Source organism: Zingiber officinale, chromosome 7A (assembly GCF_018446385.1).
Source record: "Zingiber officinale cultivar Zhangliang chromosome 7A, Zo_v1.1, whole genome shotgun sequence".
Taxonomy (NCBI): Eukaryota; Viridiplantae; Streptophyta; class Magnoliopsida; order Zingiberales; family Zingiberaceae; genus Zingiber; species Zingiber officinale.
In genome coordinates this window covers 1,822,962-1,844,542 of record NC_055998.1, presented here as the reverse complement: position 1 = coordinate 1,844,542, position 21,581 = coordinate 1,822,962, and positions in this window count along the sequence as shown.

Below are 21,581 nucleotides of genomic sequence, written 5' to 3'. Positions count from 1 at the left end.
AATTCAACTTACAGTCAAGATGACCTAAGCAGATAATCTCAGGTTGCCAGTAGGAGCTAGTTTCTGCTACAAGCTTAAGAGCGACAAAGCGGACTGAGTCGCTGAGCAGGAAGATCGGCTGAGCAGCAGGTCTGTGTTACCGAGCGGACAGATCACAGAGTCTGCTCAGGCAGAACAACTGTCTGATCAGATAGGTCGACCGAGCAGTACGATCGGGCAAGTAGAATGGTCGACCAGGCAAACAGAGAGAGACCGACCGGGCAGTAAGGTTGATCAAGTTCGACCAAACAAAGCCGACCGAGCGAGAGGTTGGTCCGAGCGAGTCGGCAGACCGAGCTAGGCCGGTCGGGTTGAGATGGTGTCGGTCTGTTCGAACCGAGGCCTACGATTGATGTAGTTTTCTTGAAACAGATTCGTCCACCTCCGGCTGTGCTTTGAGGCTTATTTGGGTTATCTGTTTCCCATGATACAACGGTTGACCGTGATCCTCTGTCTGTGATCGCAGCCTCCTTATATAAGAGCTCAGATCAACGATCCGTTTTTATTCTGCATTAATCTCGAATTTAATGCATCCATTACACAACAGTAATGGAACCCACACGTGAGAGAGAACCTCTCTCCATGCATTTGTTCACATCCTCAATGCATGTGAATTAATATAAACCAACCAACATGTCATGAAACTCCCAATGTGGGACTAAAGTCTCATTCACAATGGAGTCTCTTTCTTCTTCCACCTCTTCTCCATTGACATCACTTATATCCAACAATCCTCCACATGAATGGAGATAGGGTATGTGATAGCATTCAATAGTTGAGTCAAGTATAGAATAGGTAGATTTTACCTTTTGAACCTTCTCTTGTGAAGATCTGGTTGCTTACTGGCTGATAGTAGATACGATGTCCTTGAACTATACTGTCGTTTGCGTAAGCAATGACAAATCTCACCTAAGATTCTCTTTGATACAACTCAGTTCTCATGAGTGTGTTCATTCTTGGCCATGAACACGCTTGGTTCTGTGAGAAGCTCTAATAATTGTGCCTCCAATTCTCTTCGAAGTGACCCCACTTCTTTCTCAAATAGGTGATCCCTTAAGAGTATTCCATGTTACTCTTCTTGGATCATTAAAAGTCGTGTGCTTAACCTCCATCCTTCATTGATTCATTGGGTCGTTCTCCCACAATATGTCTAGTCAGTGCAAATTAGTTGTCTCTTTGAACATAGTTCTTGGGATCTCCAGTCAGCATAGGTTGGGTGCCCTCTGCACTGATCGCTGACAACGGTATTAAGCTCATTCCTCGTGATGAGCTTGCAACTAACTTTCAATTTAACCCTTTGGTTAACGGATCTGCTAAGTTATCCTTTGACTTCACATAGTTAACCGTGATAACTCCTGCTGAGTGTAGTTGTCTAATGGTATTATGTTTATGACGTATATGTCTAGATTTACCATTATATAGATGGCTTTGTACCCGCCCGATTGCTAATTGACTATCGCAATGTATGCAAATCGTCAGCACAGGTTTCGGCCATCTAGGAATATCTTCTAAGAATTGTCGTAGCCATTCAGCCTCTTCACCACATTTGTCAAGAGCTACAGACTCAGATTCCATCTTGGATTGGGAGACGATCGTTGAGCAGGATAAAGCTTTGGCGAGCGTCTTCCTCCGCAGATCTTCCTCTCCACTTCTTGCAATCATTCTCACAAGCATACACCAGATTTTGGAGGCTTAGAGAGGAATGTTGGTGCACTTCCAAGCAAGTCAAGAGGTGTATTCAAGCAAGAAGAAGCAAGCTAGGGTTTTGTAAATCTTGTAAGATTTGATTGTATAAGCTTGTTTTTCTTTCTTCTTGTATTGTGAGTTTGTACAAGACTTCTCCGCCTTCGGTAGTTACCGTAAAGGAGTGTTTTCATAGTGGATGAGTGAGTGAGGGTTGGATCATTGAATTAGTCACCTCTTCTTGAGGTGGATACCAAGCATTGTGAGCAGGGGCGGAGCTAGGATATTGGTTTAGTGTAGGCAATTACAGCTACCGCTGACGGACATGTTGCGGAGGGTGCCTCGTCCAGTTCTGACAGTAGCCCAATGGTAGTGAAGCAATTAAAGCTATCCGCTTTACAAGTCATGTTGTCGTGTATCTTGCTAAATTTTTTTTACATCATCTGCCTTTTTTTTTTTGCGTCATCTGTTTAATTTTTTTCTTATACTTGTATGGAAAACACAACAAGAAAAGAAGTGTATCAACATGATCCGGCGGTAAGAACAGGGGACCCCCGTTCTGGGGAGTCAACGCCACGTGGAAGTCAAAGGGTCAGGTGGCCGACCGGAGATGGGTGGGTCGAACGCCCGGCCGGTTGACCGGTGTCTAACTGATGGCAAAGGGCGCCCCAGCAGGAAGCTGGGCCCCGGCGCTCATGGTACAGGATCGTAGGGCCGAGCGGAGGGCATGCTCGGCCGAAACATAAGGTAGCATACTGCTAACTGTTGGTTGCTACTCGGAAAACCTAGAGGTTCCACTGTACAAAAATTTTGTACAAAGGTCTGAACCTTTTCCTAGCTACCATGTGTTCCTTTAAATTAAATTTTGGATCGCCTGCGGAACTTAACACGTTTGATCCAAAACTTAATCTATTTGTTCTTTTAGGTTTTGACTTGGATCTCCTGCTGAACTTAACACGTTCGACCCAAATCACCTTAAGTTATTAATTCCATTAAATATTAATTTCCATAATTGGTTCCCAGTACTGACGTGGCGAGGCACATGGCCTTCTTGGATATGGGAGCAACCACCACCGACTAGACAAAACCTTTTATAGAAATCTAATATTTAATTTCCTAAAATAACTTTAGGTTAACCGAAAAGAACAATCAAATCACAAGAAAAAATAAAATAAAAGAACACAACTTCGAAAAACATATTCGAAATACTAGAATCGTAAGCCTCTTGTATTTGGTATTATTTCCATAAATAACTAGCATGATGCGGAAAGAAAAATTACTAGTTATACCTTTTAGAAAGACCTCTTGATCTTCTACCGTATTCCTCTTCTAACCTCGGACGTTGTGTGGGCAACGATCTTCCGAGATGAGAACCACCAAGCACCTTCTTCTTCCTTGCAAGTTTCGGCCATCAAAACATCTTCTAGGATGAAGAGGTTCGGCCACCACCACCATGCTCCAAGGGATGCTAGAAACGAGGCTTGCTTTCTCTCCTTCTTCTCCTTCCTTGATCCGGCCACTAACAAAAGCTCCACCAAGAGATAAGTTTCGGCCAACAAGAGGAGAGGAGAGAAATAGGGCCGGCCACACCAAAGAAGAAAAGAGAGGAAGAAAAAGAATAGAGTTGTTCACCATGAAGCCTCCTCTATCCCCTCTTTTATAATCCTTGGTCTTGGCAAATAAGGAAAAATTAATAAAACCTTCCTTAATTCTTTTGCCATGAAAAAGAAAAATTAATTAATTAAAAATTAATTTCCTTTTTCCAACTTATTTGGCCGGCCACCTTCAATCCACAAATCAAGGAAAGTTTTAATTAAAACAAAAATTAAAACTTCCTAATTTGTTTCTAGAAATTTATAAAAATTTCTCCAATAATTTTATCCCTTCATGATTGGTTAATAAAAAGGAAATTTTATAAATTAAAAATTTTCTTTTAAACATGTGGATAAAAAGAAAGTTATCTCTAAAAATTAAAATCTCTTTTAATCTACAAATAAGGAAAGATATCAAATCTTTTCTTAATCTTTTGTAGAAACTTATAAAAGAGAATATTTAATTTTAAACTCTCTTTTAAATCATGAACATGATTAAAAAGGAAAGTTTTCTTAAAATTTAAAATCCACCTTTAATCAACAAATAAGGAAAGTTTCAAATTTTAAACTCTCTTTTAAACATGTAGATGATTTTCAAATAAGGAAAGTTTTTACCAAAAATTAAAACCATCCTTTTAAACTACAAATAAGGAAAGAGATTAATCTCTTCTCTTAATCTTTTGTAGAAAGTTATAAAGGAAATTTTTAATTTTAAACTTTCTTTAAAATCATGATATCCACATAAGAAATAATTTTAATAAAATCCTTTTTAATATTCTAGTGGCGGCCACCTAAGCTTGGGACCCAAGCTTTGGCCAGCCACCTCTCATCCATTTGGTCTTGGCGGCCCTAGCTTGGGTTCCAAGCTAGCTTGGCCGGCCCGTATGGGATGTAAGAAGGTGGGTACACGGTGGGTATAAATCTCTATATACTAGAGGCTACGATAGGGACGAGAGGAGGAATTGGTTTTGGTCTCCGATGAAATTAAGCATCCCGTGTTCGCCCCGAACACACAACTTAATTCCATCAATAATAATTCATTCCACTAAAGAACTATTATTGAACTACCGCACCAATCCCAAATTACATTTTGGGCTCCTTCTTATTATGAGTATGTTAGTCTCCCTGTGTTTAAGATAACAAATGTCCACTAATTAAGTAAGTTCTTGACAACTCACTTAATTAATATCTAGCTCCAAGAGTAGTACCACTCAACTTCATCGTCATGTCGGACTAAGTCCACCTGCAGGGTTTAACATGACAATCCTTATGAGCTCCTCTTGGGGACATTCTCAACCTAGATCACTAGGACACAGTTTCCTTTTATAATCAACAACACACACTATAAGTGATATTATTTCCCAACTTATCGGGCTTATTGATTCATCGAACTAAATCTTACCCATTGATAAATTAAAGAAATAAATATCAAATATATGTGCTTGTTATTATATTAGGATTAAGAGCACACACTTCCATAATAACTGAGGTCTTTGTTTCTTTATAAAATCAGTATAAAAGAAATGACCTCTAATGGTCCTACTCAATACACTCTAAGTGTACTAGTGTAATTATATAGTTAAGATAAACTAATACCTAATTACACTACGACCTTCCAATGGTTTGTTCCTTTCCATTATGGTCGTGAGCTACTGTTTATAATTTATAAGGTACTGATAACATGATCCTCTGTGTGTGACACCACACATCATGTTATCTACAATATAAATTAATTGAACAACTACATTTATCATAAATGTAGACATTTGACCAATGTGATTCTTATTTCTAGATAAATGTTTATACCAAAAGCTAGGCTTTTAGTATACACTCTAACACTAACAGTCTCCACAAAGCACATCACCGAGAATCTTCCAAGTAGACCACTATATGTGCCCGGCCGGACGTAAGGGAGAGGCTAACCGGCCGGACGCCCGGAGGCGGGTCGGCCGGACGCCCGGCCGGAAGCAAAGGGGAAAAGGACAAGGGACATCTTTTTCTGACAGCGGGTATGTTCTACATTTAGGTCATACTCCAAATCTTACTACAGGGGGTTCTGCTGTCCCATCGAAGACATGCTTGGACTGTAGCAGTATGGGGTCGGGTAAGCTCACTGACAGGCCCTTACTGGGGTATGGGCTGAGGACACGTGTACACCTCTGTATGTGTGCACTCGCTTCTCCACTGCCCTATATAAAGGCCCTCATCCTTCGCCGGAGGTACGTTTCCTACAACTTTGGGAGCCACTTCTTCATTGTTAGCTTGCCTGACTTAAGCGTCGGAGGGTCACCGCCGGGAACCCCTTCCCGGCCCGACTTTTTTGCAGGATCGCCGGAAGTTCGCACCAGCATTCGAAGACCCACGTCAGCAACCGGAGAGCGCCACGTGCCCAGCGTCCATTGATTCAACTTTCGGACAGAATCAATTTGGCGCCGTCTGTGGGAACGCTCCTGCATCCGAACGGAAACAATGGACGAGGCTGGACGACAGCACACGGTGCGCTTTCCACGGAGGAACTTGACGCTTTGATCGAGTTGAGGGCTGCTAAGCTTTTGGAACAAAAACAGAAGGCACCAGCCGAGCGGCCTGAGCAGCAGGCCACATCAGCATCTGGTGGCCGAGCGGAAGCACCACAGGCCACGGTTCCATTCCATCGAGCTCTATTCCGCACTCCTGAAGCCGCAGCAACTAATCCAGATCGGGGATCATCCTCGGATGAAATGCCAAGACGAGATAGCAGAAAAGGGAAAGCCCCCCGAGCGGATGCATCGCCCGAGCGGATCAACCGCCAATTTTCAGAGTCTATTCTGCGAGACCCTCTGCCCAAGCACTATGTGCCTCCGACGATCGGCGAGTACAATGGAACCAGCGACCCGGATGATCATTTGGGTAAATTTGATAACACTGCAACCTTGCATCAATACACAGATGGGGTGAAGTGTCGAGTTTTCCTCACCACCCTCTCCGGATCAGCTCAACGGTGGTTTCGGAGGTTGCCGGACGGATCTATCACAAGCTTCAAAGACTTCCGTACGACCTTCCTCCACCACTTCGCAAGCAGTCGGCGTTATCAAAAAACCAGTGTTAGTCTGTTTGCCATCAAACAGGAAGCCCGCGAATCGCTCCGAGCCTACATTCAGCGGTTCAACAGAGTGGCCATGAACATTCCAACGGCCACCTTGGAGACCATGATGAATGCCTTCACACAAGGCCTCGTGGATGGGGATTTCTTCCGATCACTCATTCGGAAGCCACCCCGAGACTACGACCACATGCTGCACCGGGCCAATGAATACATCAACGTGGAGGAAGCGCAAGCGGTCCGGAAAAAAGAAACTCTAGCCGAGCGGGCTCCTCCTGCCGAACGGAAGCCGCACGCTGCTCATCAGCCACCCAGAGGACCAAGGGCCGAAGCAGTCCACTCCCCCCATGCTAGGTCCCACGTGCAAGAGGTAGCTGCCGCGCGGCCAAAGCCAAAGAAGAGATGGACCCCAATGTTCTGCTCCTTCCACCGGACGGACACACATAACACCAGGGATTGTCGTAGTCTTCCTCTAATCGCCCACCCCGTTCCCAGAGGCGGCGGTCGTCGGTCGCCATCAGCCGACAAACGACAGAGACCTCGTGAAGCCGATCGGACGGTAGCTGACAGACGACAACAACAGACTCCCGAGCGGCATCGCTCTCCGAGGCGGAAGAATCTCCGGATGTCTAAGGAACGTCCTCGACCGTCCACTCGGGAAGAAGAAAATAGAAGCAATGCTTCCCGAGGCGAGATCAACATCATAGCTGGTGGGCCGACCGGAGGAGACTCCAACCGAGCCAGGAAGGCGAGCGTCCGGCAGCTCCAGATCCATGCAGTCGACTGCAGGCAAGAGCGGGCGAGTGGACCCGAAATCAGTTTCAGGCCCGGGGACTTGGAAGGAGTTGAAGTGCCCCACGACGACGCTCTGCTCATCAAAGCGGTAATAGCCAACTACACTATTCACCGCGTTTTTATTGACACAGGAAGTTCGGTCAACATCATATTCAAAAAGGCGTTCGATCAACTACAAATTGACCGCGCCGAGCTGCTGCCCATGACAACCCCCCTCTACGGGTTTACGGGCAATGAAGTCCTGCCGGTCGGACAAATCCGGCTGGCTATCTCACTGGGAGAAGAGCCGCTCAGGAGGACACGGACCGCAAACTTCGTGGTGGTCGACTCTCCCTCATCATACAACGTCATTTTGGGACGACCGGTGCTCAGCGAGTTCCGAGCGGCCGTCTCCACCTTCCACCAGAAGATCAAGTTCCCCGTCGAGGACAAAGTGGGAGAAGTACGGGGAGATCAACTAGCAGCTCGGCGATGCTACGTCGAGATGGTCCGAGCAGAAGCCAATTCCGCTCGGAAGTCGCCACGGATCGAGGTGAACGCTATAACTGAAAACCTCCCTCTTTAATTTATGAAGAAAAAGAGGAAGTGCAGATTCACCCGACCCGAGCGGAGGCCACAACTTTCGTTGCGTCCGACCTGGAGGCAGGCCAGAAGCAGAAAGTGATCAAATGCCTCCAGAGAAACTGTGATGTCTTCGTCTGGTCAACGCACAAGCTGCCCGGAATTTCACTGAGCATAGCACAGCACGAGCTACATGTCCAACCGGACGCTCGGCCGGTGAAGCAAAGAAAAAGGGATTTCAGCGCCGAACAGAATGTCATCATCCGGGCGGAAGTTGAGAAGCTTTTGGAGGCCGGCCATATACGCGAGGTTCAGTTCCCGAGCTGGTTGGCGAACGTAGTATTAGTCTCCAAGCTGGGCAACAAGTGGAGAGTGTGCATAGATTTTCGGGATCTCAACAAAGCTTGCCCGAAAGATTTTTATCCTCTGCCGCGGATCGATCAGCTGGTGGACTCCACCGCAGGCTGCGAGCTGATATGTATGCTCGACGCTTACCAGGGCTATCATCAGGTGTCGCTCGCCCGTGAAGATCAAGAAAAAGTCAGCTTCGTTACAGCCGACGGCACCTATTGCTATAATGTGATGCCGTTCGGATTGAAGAACGCGGGAGCTACATATCAGCGGCTGATGAACAAAGTATTCAAGGAGCAGATCGGGCGAAATTTGGAAGTATACGTGGACGACATTCTTATCAAGTCCGTCCGAGCGACCGATCTCTTCGAAGACATGGAGGAAACTTTCCGAACGCTACGGAAATATGGAGTCAAGCTAAACCCCCAGAAGTGTCTGTTCGGAGCAAAAGGAGGGCGTTTCTTGGGTTACATAGTGACCGAGCGGGGTATCGAAGCAAATCCCAGCAAGGTGAAAGCTCTACAAGATATGCCGCCTCCGAGAAATTTGAGGGAAGTGCAGCGTTTGACCGGTTGGATAACTGCTCTGTCCAGATTCATTTCCAAGACCGCCGACCGGAGCCTGCCCTTTTTCAAAATATTGCGCAAGGCCACTAAATTTCACTAGGACGAAGAATGCGATTGGGCGTTCGAAGAACTGAAGGCATATCTGAATTCTCTGCCTGTGCTAGCCAAGCCAACCGTAGGTGAGCCTCTTTGTATCTATTTATCTTCAAATGAGCAAGCAGTCGGCTCAGCATTAGTGAGGGCGAGCGGAGAAGAGCCTGTATATTTTCTGAGTCATATTTTAAAAGATACTGAATCTCGCTACACTAGGCTCGAGAAGTTGGCCTTCGCTCTGGTCCTCGCCGCTCGGCGCCTTCGTCCATACTTCCTGGCGCATACCATCATTGTCAAAACTAATAGCCCGCTCGGACGAGTATTATTGAATCCAGAAGCGTCCGGACGGCTTATTAAGTGGACAACGGAGTTGAGTGAATACGACATTCAATATCAACCCCGCTCGGCAATTAAAGCGCAGTCCTTGGCGGATTTTGTGACTGAGGTGCAGAATCCAGAGCCAGAAGCTATGTGGAGAATATATGTGGACGGATCGTCCACTCGGCTCGGAAGCGGGATTGGAGTATTGCTGCTCTCTCCCCAAGAAGAAAGATGCACTTATCCGTCCGGCTGGATTATAAAGCTACAAACAATGAAGCAGAGTATGAAGCCTTCATAGCCGGCTTGCAGGCAGCTCGACATGTGGGAGCCGGTCGGGTAATGCTTCATTCGGATTCGCAGTTGGCTGCTCAGCAGCTCTCTGGCACTTTTGAAATTAACAACGCTCGGCTCAAGCTCTACGCTGAAGCCTTTGAGAAGCTTAAAGCCAATTTTAGAGAAGTCATTGTCCAGAAGATACCCAGAGCGGAAAATCAAGCGGCTGATGAGTTAGCCAAACTCGCGAGCTCAATAACACCGGTCGACATCCAGCAGCCAATTGAACAAGTATCTTAGGTGCCGCACGTCGACCGGATGGAGGGTCTCATGTTTCCGAGCGACTGGAGGACACCCATCATGGAGTTTTTGCGCTCGGGCGCCACACCGACCGGCCGGAATGAAGCCCAGCTGTTAAGGAGGAGAGCCGGCCGGTTCACACTCATTGGAGATCAATTATACAAGAAGGTCTTCTCTCGTCCGCTGTTGAAATGCGTGAGCTCGGAAGACTCGGCGTACATCCTCCAAGAAGTGCATCAAGGATCATGCGGAGGACATCCGGGCGGACGATCGCTGGCTAAGAAGATCCTGCTGGCCGGATACTTCTGGCCCACTTTACAAGCAGATGCCGCTCGGATCGTGTCGATGTGCCTTTCTTGTCAGAAGTACCATAACTTCTCCCACCGACCGGCGGAGGAAATGAAAGCAGCTACTGTATCCTGTCCGTTCGACCAGTGGGGAATGGATATCGTGGGACCATTTCCTATGGCGACCGTGCAGTGGAAATTTTTACTTGTGGCAGTTGATTACTTTTCCAAATGGGTGGAGGCAGAGCCGCTAGCCAAGATCACCGAGCAGATGGTCAAGAAGTTTATATGGCAGCACATTATCTGTCGGTTCGGCATCCCTCGTCGACTTGTTTCCGACAACGGACGGCAATTCACTGGAAAGTTGCTCGAAAATTGGTGCAAAAGTTATGGCATTGAGCAACACTTCACGTCCGTGGCATACCCCCAAAGCAATGGTCAAGCTGAAGTAGCTAATCGGGAAATTCTTCGCATTCTGCGTGCTCGGCTCGACCATTTGGGAGGAAGTTGGGTGGATGAAGTGCCTGGCGTCCTATGGGCCATCCGAATGACTCCAAAGGAAGGAACGGGCGTTATGCCTTTTCATCTGGTATATGGCAGCGAAGCGGTGATTCCTGTCGAAGTCGGCGTCGAGTCCGTCCGAATCCAGAATTATGATGAAGGCAACGCCGAGCGGAGGAACATAAAGCTGGATTTGGTGGATGAGGAGCGAGCCAAGGCGTCCGTCCGGCTGATGGCGTACCGTCAACGGATGAAGCAAAACTACAACCGGCGCGTAATCCCCAGATCATTCCAGGTCGGCGACCTTGTCTGGAAGAAAGTCAAGCCGGTCGGCGACGTCGGCAAGCTGGAAGCTCCTTGGGCGGGCCCCTTCAAGGTTATTGAAAAGCTCCGCTCAGGCGCTTATTATTTGGAGGATGAAGACGGGCACAAGCTGGATTGACCTTGGAGCGCGAATCATCTCCAGCCTTATCGAGCTGGGTGAAAGGTGCACTGATGTAACTCATCTTTGTGTACATTCTAGTCGCCCATTTCCTTGTAATGCAGGAAGCAAAAATGATTTAAAAGGATGGCTAATGTGTTCGCCGAGCGGCTGTGTTAAAGTTAGCCTTTAAGACCGTCGAGCTCCGACGTTGAAAATCGAGAGACGAGCCAGCGTCTATAAACCCTCCGAGCGGAAGACCGTCGAGCTCCGACGTTAAAAATCGAGAGACGAGCCGACGTCTATAAACCCTCCGAGCGGAAGACCGTCGAGCTCCGACGTTAAAAATCGAGAGATGAGCCGGCGTCTATAAACCCTCCGAGCGGAAGACCGTCGAGCTCCGACGTTAAAAATCGAGAGACGAGCCGGCGTCTATAAACCCTCCGAGCGGAAGACCGTCGAGCTCCGACGTTAAAAATCGAGAGACGAGCCGGCGTCTATAAACCCTCCGAGCGGAAGACCATCGAGCTCCGACGTTAAAAATCGAGAGACGAGCCGGCGTCTATAAACCCTTCGAGCGGAAGACCGTCGAGCTCCGACGTTAAATATCGAGAGACGAGCCGGCGTCTATTAATATTCCGAGCGGAAGAAGGCAATAAAAAGGACTGCAAGTGTCCGAGAAACTCACCGTCAATATCGTTCGACCGACTCTACGTTCCGCTCGGCTCAAAGCCCAAAGGTACTTGTCGGCTTTTAGCGAGCGATCTCTGCTATCAAAGAGGAATGTTACGCATTCGAAATATTTAGCCGAGCGGAAGGGCAACGCCAAGTACTTCGCAAAAATCCCTTTCGAACGCCAGAGGTGTGATAATAGGCGAGCGGACAACACACATATTAACTAGCAAAAAGACAAAGTACGCGAAAGGAAAACATTGCATTAAAATTAAAACTTTAGGCCGAGCGGCCTAAGTACAAAAAAGGATCATTTTTTGGCCTAGCGGCCTAACTACATATATAGACGTCTACTCAATGTAATCATAAAGGTCCTTGGGGATGTTGTCCAGGAGCGCCACTTGATCGCCGGTCGGAATAGTAGTGGACTCCGGAAGAAGACCTTTAGACTTCAGATATGTGGTGGTGGTGGTTATAGCCAAGTCGAAGGCTGTGTACATCCGCTCGCAGATTTTCTCCGAGAATTCAGGCGAGCGGATGTAGCTCTGTCTTAGGGCAGCGACCCGACTCGGCTCGGCCTCTTGATATTCTTTGAGAGTCACCTGGGAGGCAGTAAGGGCCTCATTCAGATTTTGAAGCTTGTCCGCGTCGGCCGAGCGTCCCGCCTTCTCTCTGTCGAGCTGCTCCATCATCTCTTTTACCTTCAGCTCTAGGCCCCGAGCCTCCACGTTCTTTTTCTCCAGATCGGAGATGGCCGTGTTTTTTCGAGTGGTGGCCAGGGTTATTTTTGTGTCGAGCGACTTGACTTGTCGCTCGGACTCGGCCAGGGCGTGGGCCTGATCGGCCGTCTTCTTCTGCTCGGCATCCAACAGATCTTGAGCTTTCTTCAGCTCCTTTTGCAGCTCAGAATATGAAGGGCCTTGAGGGCTGGACGGACCGACTGCGGCCTTCAGTTGCCTTAGTTCTTCGTCTACTAAGGCCAGGCGATTGGAGACAGCAATCTCCTCCACCCATCTTTGACAAAAGAAAGAAATTGTTATTGGCCGATCGGAAGGATTGCATACAACACAACAAACTTACCCCCGTGGCCTGTTGCATATGACTATTGGCCAAATTTCGAAGGGGGATGAGCGCGACGCGTGCCCGAGCGTCGACCCACATCTCAGCTAGTGGGCCCTTCAGAGTGATGGTATGCTCGGGCGCTGTCGGTTGGTCGGCCTCTAGCAGCAGCTCTTCAGTTGGAAGATGAAGAGTGACTCGTATTGTTTGGTCATGACCTGGGGTCGTCCGACCGGCATCCGGTAAAGGATCAGAGGCCGGTGCCGAAAACTGAGAGTGGATGGTTGAACGGCTGACTGGTTGAGAGGGTGGAAGGGTGCTAACTGGAACAGCCTCAATAGGGGCCACCGGATCGTCCCATTCCGAAAGAGTCCGATCGAACGAAATGGCTTCGACCTCCGAAGCTTTTCCGCGAGCACTTGCAGTGGCTCGAGCAGAAGGGTGAACAGCAGACGTGGGCGAACGGACTGGAGTCTCCACTCGGCGCTTTTTGGTGAGAGGCTGTCTTCTTCCAGAGCTAAGTCGTCACCCCGAGCGGAAGGCTCTTTGCTGATGGTTGCTCTAACCGCTGGCTCTTTGCTGATGGTTGCTCTAACCGCTGGCTCTGGCAGTCCGGGCTCTGATACCGATTGTAGGATCGAAAAGAATTTAGATATCTCCACAATAGCATGATATTGTCCACTTTGGGCCTAAGCCCTCATGGTTTTGCTCTTGGGCTCTCCCCAAAAGGCCTCATGCCAATGGAGATATCTTTCTCTTATAAACCCATGATCTTTTCCATGTGTTTTCAATATGGGACTATGTTTGCAACCTTGCAACCCCAACACGGCCGACTCCCCGGCATGCGTCCCGCTCTCTTCTTCATGTGAGTCGACCGGCTGGATGCCTAGAGCCTCCATCTCCCTGGCTGCCGCGGCTTCGAGCGCCACCGCCTTTCTCTTCAGAATGCCGGCCATTACCGACTCCATGACGATGTCCGCTGCAAAGGAAAGAAGAGAAATCAGTTAGCAATCAAAGCATATGCCCAAGTTAAATTCTTACCGAAGCTACTCGGAAGAGGAGTCTGTATAGGACTCAGACCGAAGATGTACATCACTCCTTCGTGAAGAAGCTTATTGATGTCAAGTCGCAGACCGGCTAGCATATTTGCAGCATGGAGGTAGTCCGGTCGGGTCTTGAACTTCTTCAGCTCGGGAGTAGGGGTTAGGTCGACCTGCCACTTGGTCCGGAAATTGGCCTGATCGGGCATACGAATGTAGAAAAAATACTCCTTCCAATGTTTATTGGAAGAAGGCAGTTTGTTAAAGAAGACTAGGCCGGGTCGAGCTTGGAACATGAAGGTGCCCGACTCGGACTGCTTGGGGTAATAGAAATAGAAAAAGACGTCCGGTCGGAGGGGGATGTTGTGGATTTTGAACAAAACCACAACCCCACAGAGAAGGCGAAAAGTGTTGGGTACTAGACTGCCGAGCGGAACGCCGAAAAAGTTACAAACATCTGTAATGAAAGGATGTACAGGGAAACACAGACCGGCAGTAAACTAGTCGCGGAAGACACAGAAAGCTCCGCGCCGCGGCTTGTGTGGCCGAGCGGAGGGACCGGCCAAAAGAAGTTCAAAGTCAGCGGGGATTTCAAAATTATCTGTCAGAACATCAAAGTCACGCTGGTCGAATCGTGACTGCATGGTAGTGTACCATGGGCCGAGAGACTGGTCTTCAGGATGAGAAGAACTAGCCATGGTCCGAGCGGGAGAAATCAAAAAGGCAGAAAAAAGACGACAGCAAGCGAAAAGAGTACCCTGGAAGCGAAAACTGGGGAAAGAAATGCAGAGAGAGCACCGGAAACGAGAAAGAAAAGAGGAGAATCCTACGAGAAAAAGGAGGATCGAAGGAAGAACACCTGGGATCGACGAAAGCAGAAGAATACGATCGTCGGAGCTTTAGAACGCGAGGGATAACCGGGAGCACGCGAAAGAAGGAGTAAGGCGACGGAGGAGAAAACGAAGATTTTATAGGGCGGAGGCCAGGCGGCCTCCACCGTTGGATCCAGGTCACGGGAATCAAAGCGTGCATCGCACCATCCATTTCGAACCGCTTCGATCCCATCAAAGCACCACGTCGTCGCCGCCGTACGATGACGACAGTGCGCCATGTGGCAGTCAGCCATTCGAAGCATTTAATGAGCGCATGCTCAGCCTTAATGTCAAAGATTGGCGCAGATTACGAGAAGGTCCAAGGAATGTGGCTGTTGACTAACCTTAAGGCCATCTCTGTGGTAGGCCGAGCGGAGGATAATGGCACGAAGGCGCCGCTCGGCTAGACTAGCAGTCCAGTCAGTCGGACTAATCGCCTCCTTCGACTAGACTTGAAGGGGAGGCAAGTGATCCGGCGGTAAGAACAGGGGACCCCCGTTCTGGGGAATCAACGCCACGTAGAAGTCAAAGGGCCAGGTGGCCGACCGGAGATGGGTGGGTCGAACGCTCGGCCGGCTGACCGGTGTCTAACTGATGGCAAAGGGCGCCCCAGCAGGAAGCTGGGCCCCGACGCTCATGGTACAGGATCGTAGGGCCGAGCGGAGGGCACGCTCGGCCGAAACATGAGGTAGCATACTGCTAACAGTCTCCACAAAGCACATCACCGAGAATCTTCCAAGTAGACCACTATATGTGTCCGGCCGGACGTAAGGCAGAGGCGGGCCGGCCGGACGCCCGGAGGCGGGCCGGCCGGACGCCCGACCGGAAGCAAAGGGGAAAAGGACAAGGGACATCTTTTTCTGACAGCGGGTATGTTCTACATTTAGACCATACTCCAAATCTTACGACAGGGGGTTCTGCTGTCCCATCGAAGACATGCTTGGACTGTAGCAGTATGAGGTCAGGTAAGCTCACTGACAGGCCCTTACTAGGGTATGGGCTGAGGACACGTGTACACCTCTGTATGTGTGCACTCGCTTCTCCACTGCCCTTTATAAAGGCCCTCATCCTTCGCCGGAGGTACGTGTCCTACAACTTTGGGAGCCACTTCTTCATTGTTAGTTTGCCTGACTTGAGCGTCGGAGGGTCGCCGCCGGGAACCCCTTCCCGGCCCGACTTTTTTGCAGGATCGCCGGAAGTTCGCACCAGCATTCGAAGACCCACGTCAGCAACCGGAGAGCGCCACGTGCCTAGCGTCCGTTGATTCAGCTTTCGGACAGGATCACAACATATATCTTGCTTTCAGCATACTGCATATGCTTGTTATGCTGTTTAGTTAGGAAAAAACAAATACTAGAGCAGAGAATCATAAAATTAAGGATGGTTTCGGTGCCTAGGTCAACAACAGAAAAAAAAATGTAAAAAATTAATGTTTTTGTTCAATAATGTATTTGAAGTGCAATGAAATTTTATAAAGAATTTGGGATTGCAAAAAAATATAATTAACATGCATTAAATATTGTTGTAACAAGACAAAATGAACAAGCGTTTTTTCTTCTTTTTTTTTTGTCGTTTGCATCATCTATTTTTTTCTTAGGCTGTGTTAATAATATTTTTTAAGTGGGTCCTGGTTCAGTGTGGGCAGCTGCCCACACTGGGCCTGTGCTACCTCCGCCCATGATTGTGAGTGTGCTTGGTGTATTTCTGCTGCATATCATCATCATCAAAGCAAGCAACGAGCACGCGATGAGCTATTCATCCCCAGCACAAATCGACCATAACAGGGGGGTCCATCACCGACGGAGGTACGTGAGGTTCATTGTTTGCGCTAGAGTTACTGTTGCTCCATTTTCCTTTACTATTCCGATGACTGATTTGAGCGTCAGAGAGCCAACGTTGGGGGTCCTTCCTTGGCTCATCACTGACATTACTTGTTTTGCAGAGCAGAGCGAGGTCTACAGCCGATCAGCGAAGCCGCCGCATCCCCAGCTTTCCACCTTCTCGCTTTCGAACGGGATCACCCTATATTTTTTATCTAATAGTATTTTGTTCCTTGTATTTAAAAAAATAATATTGGACCCCTTTCAACTAAAGTTAAATGTGAAAAAATTATAAAAGATAATTATCTTCTTATCATTTTGATATTTTTAATAATCTTAACTAGGAAAAAAATGTATTGAATTTATTGATAATTTATGTTTATTTCTGTTTCCTTTATTGATATTTGAACTAATTTTAGATAATTAAAGGCCTAATTAATACTTTCAACATCCTCATGATGGCTGATTTACTAATTAAAATTAATAAATTATATGTAAAATCTAATAATATATAAAGATTAATACTTAATTATACAATTAAAATAAAATTAAGTAGTTTAAAATGTATATTTTCGTCGTCCCAACTTCGCAGCCTTTAAATACAATGTATAATAATTATTTTCTTCATTTTCTCCTAAATTTAAAATTTTAGATCTGCCCTGTCCATGATTATATATGGTTCTGCGAAAATAGGCAAACGTATAATTTTCTTTTTTTACGCGAAGATAAATTTTCTTAGTCTTCTTCAAGCTCTTTTGCTTTTTCATGTATGTACGCGAGCCTCACATCTCAATTCATCACTGACTTGACTGTCAAAAAGGGTAACGCCGAGAATGCTAACCCTCAACTGACAAGCTTTACTTTGCAGAACACTGAGAGCAGATGCACCGATAAACCGACATCAATTACAAATCCGAGCAAGCGATGAAAGGTACCATCACTGGATGCTTCTATATTTTTTTTAATCCTTTTATGTATATTTTTCTCCTTGTATATACTATCGATCCAACTAATCAATAATTAAAGAGTTGACCATGAAGATATTTTTTCCTATTAAAATTGTCAAAAAAGAGCATACCAAAAAGATAAGGACATAATTATCTTTATAAACTTTTCACATTTGACTGTGGTCAAATGAGAGTTAAGTATTATTTTTTAAATACCAAGAGTAAAATGCTACTTTGTAGAAAATACAAATATTAAAGGTATTTCTCCCTCAATATTATTCAATTTCTATATATAATTTTTTAAAAAATAAATATTTTAAAAATTAAAGCTCAATAATGTTGAACCAACGGAAACATTGATTTTGGTCTCATAAAAATTTTCTATCAATTGTCAAAACAACTTAAGAAGTACTCATATTGAATGATCAAAAGAACAGTATCCTATAATTACATATTTTATTTTATTTGAAGAAAATTTTTTTATAAATACATTGTAATAAAAAAATTAAATTATAGATATTTAAGTGACAACTTGACCTTCTTCACCGTAGCTCAAGGAGAAAAAAAAAACTCAATAAGATTATTAATAAATGAGGTTGAATAAGTTTAATAAATAAGTTTGCAGATTATTAAGTTTACGTCTCAATCTGTCCGCGAGGGCTTGTACCCCGCCTTTAACAGCCGGTGTCAGAATCCAGTAGCAAGAGACAACGCCAGATTACTCCATGTCTCCCCTTCCTCGTTGCCGTCGCCACCGTCTCTTCCTTATCCCTCTTGTTCGACGCGTCACTCGTCTTCTCGAGGAAAGCAGTGATATTGGATGGATTCTTGGAAGAGCAACGGAGGTCAAAGAGCTGCATACGATGGGCTTCCGGCCGCCGCTGCGGTGGGCGGAGAGATCAGCCTGAGTCACAACCCTGGCCTGGCGGTGCACTGGTCGACGGAGGAGCAGGCCATTCTGGAGCAAGGATTAACTGAGTGAGATTCGCCTACAAGTTATTTTTCCTATAATTCATGGCGATGGCACAAAAACAAGGTTCTTGTAATAAGGTTCACTCCACTTGCTTGCAGATATGCATCAGAAGAAAGCATTGTTGCCTATGCAAAAATTGCATCGAAGCTGCCAAACAAAACGGTTCGGGATGTAGCCCTGCGTAAACGGTGGATGAATGATTGTAAGTAGGTTCCTATCCTACTTATTTAATGTATGCTTTCAAATGATAATATTCACACGACAATTGTTGGCTATTTTCAAATGAGTTCCTCCTTCCTGGTTCCTTTTTTTTTAATTAAAAAGACATGCCATATATGAAAAAAAAACCCATAATGAAAGAAAACCCTTGCTCAACAGAACATGCACTATAGCCATCACTTCAGAAGACTAGAAAAAGATGCTCCATGAGAAAAACCAACAGCACCAAATTCAGCTTGCACCAAAAGAAGATGTCCCACAAGAAGTAAGAAGCTCCACCAGAAGAAGATATTCCACACTACATTCAGCCCAAAGAAACATGAACATGAGAAGAAAGAAATGCCCCCCAAATAATAAACATATAGCCTAGCTCAACAACAAAATTTCATAGCTTCATGAAGTCCTGAAATTTTTTACAACAATTGAAAGCCCAAAAAAACCGACATGCCATAACATAACACCAACCACCAAAATATGCATCCACAACACACAAAGAAACATGATAATGTCTCCAATAAACCAAACCCAGTACACCTCAAAAGGAATTTCATCAAGCCAGTCCAAGGCTGCCGATAAGAAACCTCAAGATCACAAACAAACTCCACTTCAGAAAGGCCACAACTCCAAGATCTGCCTTCAAAGCCAAACACATTCAAAACACACTTCAGATTTGAAAACCAAACACTAATCCTTATTCTTCCACCAAAACAAAACCTCCCCCAATCCACAAAACCAAAAAAAATACCTTCCTCAACAATAACAAGCCTTAACTCTTCATCAATAAACATTTTACACCAGGGGGGAACCATCAATGATTGCAATATAACTTCACAAAATTACCAAAAGAAATACCACTAGATAGCACCAAAGAATATTAATTTTGAAACAACATTCCATCACCAAACCAATCTTCACTACCATCCATACTCTACCAAAAAATCTCTTCAACAAAAAACATCTTCAACTCTGACAATCAAAAAATTCAATCCAGCAAGAGAAATCCGAAAACATAACTTCAATGGAATTACCACAGCTTACTTAACCAATGCAGAATTTGCATCCAAACATAGTTTCAAAACTCTGTTCTGAACCTCCTTGAAGAACTACAATCTCAGAACGAGCAATATTGAAAAACTCCACAAGAAAAGGACCAATCTCCTCCACAATAGATTACAAATAATCTCTTGCCTTCCAATACAGCCAAATAATGTAAATCCTTTAAACTCCAAAGTTTATCAAGCCTCCAAAAATCTGTTGGAAATGTGAATGGAATAAAAAGGTGGAGACGAAGAGACTCTATTATTCATGCATTTTTAGTCCCACATTAAAAGCCTCTTGATTTTATTGTTGGTTTAAATTATAACACATGTATTGATATTATAAACATATGCATAGGGAGAGACTCTCATGCATGAGTGCGCAGGGGTGAATGAAAATTCAAGGTCTGGATTTACACTGAACCAAGTTTACTCGTCAACGTTTTGCCACCTGAATCTCTTTTTGCTACCTGCTCAAGAGTGTAACGGAAACATTAATGGAAATTTCATAATGTCTCGACTTTAATGACGACATTAAACCCATTAATAATGATTCTGTAACGTCTCGACATTAATAAAAACATTAAACTCATTAATAATGATTCCGTAAGAGCTTCTATATAAGGAGGTTGGATCTTAAGCAAAGGAGAGAATAGCGGAAGATAAGCAAAAGAGAGAGCAAGAGGAAAAGCAGGAAGTGAACCTCTGTCCACCCGTGTTCTCCCAAAAAAAACTCTCTCAGTCGTGCATCTGTTCGGCTGAACTACTTGTGATAGCACTCGAGTGCATTCTCAATTCGCCACGAACAACCAATGCTTAGTTGTGTGCGTGGTTTTGTTATGGTATCTTGCGAAATAAACGATCTGAGAGAACCTCGAAGCATAGTTAGAGGTGTGGTGAATCTGTTTCAAGGAAATTACATTGAGCGCAGGCCTCGGTATCTTACTAAACGAATTCCCTTCCCGACCTCAGATGATTATAATATTGACATATGATGAATTATATTTCCTTTGACAGCTCATTATACAACCATTGATTAGCTGGGACATAGGAAAACAAGAGTTAGAAATACTAAAGTATATATATCCTTTATGTTAAAGGCAAATACATTAATTCAGACATGTACTTAAATCTATATCACGTATCCAATGTTTCAAATGTTATCAATACATTCATCAAATAATCAAATATATTTAATTAGGTGATTCTCTGTCCATGAGTACTTCATTCAACTTGTCTAAAGGATGAGTTATACGTTGCCTTGTCATTCTTTGGGAACAATATGTTGATATATATATATATATATATATATGTGTGTGTGTGTGTGTGTGTGTGTGTGTGTGTGTGTGTGTGTGTGTGTGTGTTACCTTCTTTAGTGCAACTAATTGCATCTTGATACTTTTGGTTTACCATTGACTAAAGAACATGGTCATACATATATGGAGGCTTGACATTCGACGTGTTCATATATGTGGACAATTACTTTGCCATCCTCCAATTACTTCTAAGAAACATGTCCATATATATTTGAAGTAAATTCAATCAGAAATGAATCGTTGCCCCTATATCCCTTTGTAAAGACAAGATAATTTGCAAACCTCATGAATAGTCAAAGGAAAAAAATGAATTTTACAAATTTAAGAAAGAACAGAAAATTTGTGAAATTTTCTGAAGCTTTACCTTGATAAATCATACATATATAGCAGGCCTCAATGATAGAGAAGCATCCTTGTAGTTTGGAAGTATTTATAAAAATGTATGTTGCTTTTGTATAGTGGATTTTGTTCTCAAATTGGCCTCATGTTTCTATGTAGAGAAACACACATCGGAGAATGAAAGAGGACCGAAACATCCTATAGTGCAGCTAGGTAGCAAGAATGCAAAGGAAGGTATGAGTTGATTATACTTGCATTCCTTCCTATGTTAAAGGGAAAACTCAGGTTCTTTGGCATGTATCAACGAATCACATATATGTTTTTCATGCTTACTAATCCCTATTTAGTAGTCCGTATTTATACATAACACATGCATATTCTCTGAATTCGATCTACTTGTATTATCAGTTAATTAGGATGCT